The sequence below is a fragment of the Metopolophium dirhodum genome, chromosome 2 (genome assembly GCF_019925205.1).
Source record: "Metopolophium dirhodum isolate CAU chromosome 2, ASM1992520v1, whole genome shotgun sequence".
Classification (NCBI taxonomy): domain Eukaryota; kingdom Metazoa; phylum Arthropoda; class Insecta; order Hemiptera; family Aphididae; genus Metopolophium; species Metopolophium dirhodum.
The window spans coordinates 32,660,344-32,665,645 of NC_083561.1; positions in this window are offsets into that span (position 1 = coordinate 32,660,344).

Here is a 5,302-nt window from a genome sequence, read left to right on the forward strand (position 1 = left end):
AAATTGTGTACATTTGTTTATGAAAACGATATATCTTACATTAATTAACAACCACACGTTCGTTAGGTAGTGTAAATGGTTATACACAACACTGAAATAATAGAACTTTGGAAACGTTAAAGGACACGTAGGATTAGAATTTCGATAGTATTTAACTACGTATTTCTAGGGAAAGGAAAGTTGATCGACAGAACTGATTAATGAAGGAGCGCCTTCATTTAGCTTAGGATGCATGCCAAATTTTGACCAAATTCAGCTGGTATTTCACATTTGTCCATCGTAAGTTACAGAAAACACAAGTCAAAAGGGTTAATTAGTGGAGAGGATGAAAAGGGTACTAAACTGTTGACTTTTTAGAGAACTTTAGGATCACATTTAATTTTCGTCGATTAATTAATACAATTACATGTGCGTACACAAGATTTTACAGAAACCTAATTTAGATGTATTAAAATTGTTAATAGATTTGCATTTAATTTATTATTCATTATTTTTTATTCAATAAATAAGGCATTACACCTATAATAATAAAGTAATTTATTAAAAGAAAAGTCATTAACATCACTTACACCGTCTATCAATATATTATTTATAGAACAAACGCATATCGCGTATCTTACCTAACACAATGTTATTACTATAGACTATAGTCATTATGTACTATAAAGTCTTCGACCTTTGTGCATCCTGTTCCAGTACATTATCGTATGGATATTTTTTTCATTGGTGACGGAACTGTAAGAACTAACTCTAAATAATTCGTCCATTCCCGACGATACCAACACAATAACTTCATAATATAAAAAAAATAAAAAATAGTGTACATAATATATATTTTAATATTAATAGTTTCGATAGTAATATATTATAATATAATGGCTGATTTCCGTTTTTGAAGATGGTAGTGACAAATAGCCATCACCCCTCTGGCGCGTACAGCTTAATATTATTATCTATATGACGATATGAATATGATAGAATATTATATAAAAATGTAATTAGTTATTCCACCACACATGCTGTCACAATAATTAGATAATTTTAAAATAATGTATATATCTCTATATATATATATAAGGATCCCTGTTTCCCTTGGTCATCGCATCACGCGTGAACGGCTACACCGATTTCTCTAATTCTTTTTTTTGTGTTCCTAATTGTCAGGAGAAGGTTCTTATGTAATACAATTTTAAAAAAATCCAACAGAAAAGTAAAAAATTTGGATGTCAAAAAATACAACAGTGGCGCCATCTGTCCAGAAAAAAATAAACTAAATAATAAAAAATTTAGTTACAGTTAATTTATTTATAGCGTATTGTATATTACTTGCTAATGGTTATGAGCACGTTTGTTGATTTGTATTATTATATTTTGTCAGTATACATATATATATTATCTAACTATATAAATGTGAAATGAAAATCTTTGTACAGGGTAAACTCTGGAACTACTTATCAGATCTTTTTGATTTTCTTCTTTAAACGAAAGAGTATATCACGGAGAAGGTTTCTATGAAAGAAAATTTTAGGAAAATCCACTGAAAAAGTAGGAAATCTGGATGTCAAAAATACAACAGTGACGCAACAGGTTAGGTTAGTATTTTGTATTAATTGATTATATTAATCCACCATAGGTAGAATACGACAAACTTGATATAATTTTGATATTTTAGAGTTAAATTATACACTTACGTACAAACAGCACGGGGTCCACGATCTACCGCAGGTAGAGTGCCTACCTGATAATATACAGCTGCGAATCAGCATTTTTATTCCAGACAAAAGAAAAGTTAAGATTAATTTTGAACACCATACACTGAATATTAAATAAGGAATTGAACACAGTTTGAGTCATATAGAGTTGGAACATTTAACGGACAACGAAGTATTTTATAAAAATAACAGCAATAAAATTAAGTAATAATTTTTTCTTATTGACCGTTTACGTCAATTCTCTTTATCAAATTGTTATTTTTTTTTAAACTAAATGCATCTTATACGAATGTTGTATTATTTAACTTGCATCTTATTATTTTGTAGTGATATTTTCAATATTTATTTTAGTATAGGTAATACTGTAATAGGACCTACTAAAATATAAATTGATATTTTAGAGCTTCAATGCTCTTCAAAGCCCTTACAAATGTTCGTGTAAAAAACGACATGGTTCCGCATTGCTTTCAAATATAAAAACTAAATTAACCCAAGGTGATAGCCTGCTCAAGTTTGGTGATATTTTTTTTTAATATATAGTTATAAACTTTATTTTAAGTTTTGGAAAGTTATATATTTCTATTCTTAATGTAGTATCTGCTATGCTTTAAGAAAAAAAATATTTGTTAGTTTTAAATTGATTTAAACGTAACCTTTTAATATAAAATGTATGTTTTTAGTGTCTATACAATAAGTCATAATATATAAAACTATCTTGTATAGAATTATTTTAGATCATCATTAATATGATTTATACATTAACAACAGAACTTTCTAATAAACAATTGAACGGCCACCATTTAAATGGTAACAGTGGTGTGCGTATTTAGGATTACAATTTTTTTAATGTCCTCTTTCTCCCCTCCTGGTTTTTTTATAGTGGCAATTTTTCTCACCCATAAGAAAAGTTACAACACATGTAATATGGTAATAGTATCATGCAATATAAAAATCTACCGAGTGCCTGTGATAACAAAATAATTAAAGTAAATTGTAAAATATATCAGTTTATTTTTTATCTATTTATAAAATAGTAAACATACTAAAAATTAATATTTCTTGAAAAAGACATCGGATTATTAAAAGCATAATGGTATATGGCATTCTTGTTTTAAAATCGTGGTTCAAATCAGTATAAATATTTATATAAAACGACCAAATCGTCCAACGACAATAATTTATAATTTAAAAAAGGTGGGCAAGTGGGTGTCGCTCTGCTGTACAGTAGATTACAAGTGGGTCACTGTAATGGATGGTGTTTAATTTGAATTAAATGATATAATATTATAATATCATCGTATAAGAAAAACGATTCTAAGCGAAGAAAGTCAGACAGCCTATGATATTACTAGTAAATATAAGTATATATTTTGATGATATTATTGTGAATAAAGTAATTTATATACATATAACCTATTTACGTGGAACCTTGTGTCAATCCTTAGCTATGAAAGTTGAAAATTTTTTACATTTTTAACTATAAAATAATTATAAAATTTAAAATATAATAAATTGTGTCAAAAATCGAAATTTAAGTGCTTAAATTACGTTTTAAATTTTAATAGACAAACCAACACATCGTTTGAACGCTAATGTACCTAAATTGCCTATACACCACGCCGGTCAATACACTTAGCTAGTAATAATATTACTACTATAGCGTCTATAGGCATAATAAAAAAAATAGAGAATAATAACTATTTTTTACAAACAGAAAACCTTACGCCATAGTTTGGTTTGTATACGTGTTTGACCACGTACAAAATGACTAACTGAATAAGTATTAGTTCATAACTAATAAGTAATATTAGCATTGTGCTTTTAATATTATTACTTTTATTTCAACCTTTTTTCTACCACATTTCATCAAAAACCAAAAATACATAATATATTTTATTATATATCACTCCCGCCTCAAAATAGATTAGTCTGTGGTCTATGGTTTGTGATCGGTCAGAAGACATCTAAAAATATAATTTCAATTTTTTCAAAAATTAACTAACAGTTTAAGTTTATATTGTCGATGAATTATCTATAATAGTGCCACATGAAACTTCCGCGGTCTTCTATGGATAATACTGTATGAAATATTTTAGCGTCATCAGCAAATAGCAGAACCCGTGCTGGAGAAATTACTGAACAGACAGAATTAATAAAGAGTCTCCTTACCTTAGTCCTGTCCTTACTAGTATTTATTCTGATTTAATAGTTCCTATTTTGACTTTTACAAAAGTTTCTATGATACTTGACTAGATCTGAATTATCAGTTTATGCGAGAAGTGGAATTATACCAATATATTAATTAGACCTTATCTATGTGGGCTATCATACGTATAATACATGCATTTCCTTATTGAACTCTCATGTTTTTTGAAAAAGTTGCCTGAAGATGAAAACTTGGTCAGTTGTTGATCCACCTGGAATAAAACCACCTTGGTATTCTCCAATTACATACTTGTAGCTGTCTATTTTATCTTTGATAAAATGCATATTTTAATGAATAAAAGTTATTAACAAAAAAAAAATAGGAAGTAAGTGTGTCCATTTCAGATAAGACGTATAAGAATAGAATTTATAATATAACGAGGTTAATTTGGGAGGTTGGTGAATGTAAAGCAAACGTGTATGAACTGTGTAGACTGTAGTCGTAACTCGTAGTGTTAATAATTATTTTATGAATACCATGGGATAGCGTTACTGGCATGCTGTATGTGTTAACCCGTGAGATGGACATAACATATAATGCGTTATCAATTCACGGTACTGCCCGTGGCCCCCTCCCATATTTTGAGTAGGTATCTTATAAAAAATTATATTTTTATTCTACGACTTTTATTATTGTGTATATATTATTATATTGTATGTGTACTTCCTTTTTTTGTGACTACTATAAGAACAGTTTGTGGAAGTGATCCCGTGTGCTTGAGGAAATATCGCTATTAGCCGGGTTTAGGTTAATGCCCGGGGTTAGTACGCTAAAATATTAGTTTTGTTTTGTTTGTATTGACTCGATACATAATTTAATTTACTCGATATAATATTGGTAATACGATACACTATACGTTTATAACAAACTCAATGTGAGTTATCTAAACAAATGTTGCATCACACTTATAACTTTTAAGTGTCACAATTAAGTGCTGGCTTATTCATGCCGATTATATATTATGTTTATTTCGGTTTGCTGGCAATTTATAGCGCCACCATATAAATAATGGTCAATAGATTGCGTGACAATTGATAGGATACGTCAACTACTGCTGGGATACAAGATTTTCAAATTGATTTTATTTTATTTTTAATTTATTTATTATTTATAATTTTAATTAATTTCATTATACATATAATATTACAATTTACAATTATTTATAAAAAGTGAATCATAATATAATATCATCCATATAGGTATATTGAAATAAAATACGAGGGATTGCGCATAATTTTCAACCGAAAATTGAATTGTGATATTTGTATAGGACATAAGTACTTATATAATTTGAATTTTTTTTTATTATTATTACCTACATATTTGAATTATTGACTAGTTAATTTTGTTTACATTTTTTTTGAAAATCTAAATATTATTATAT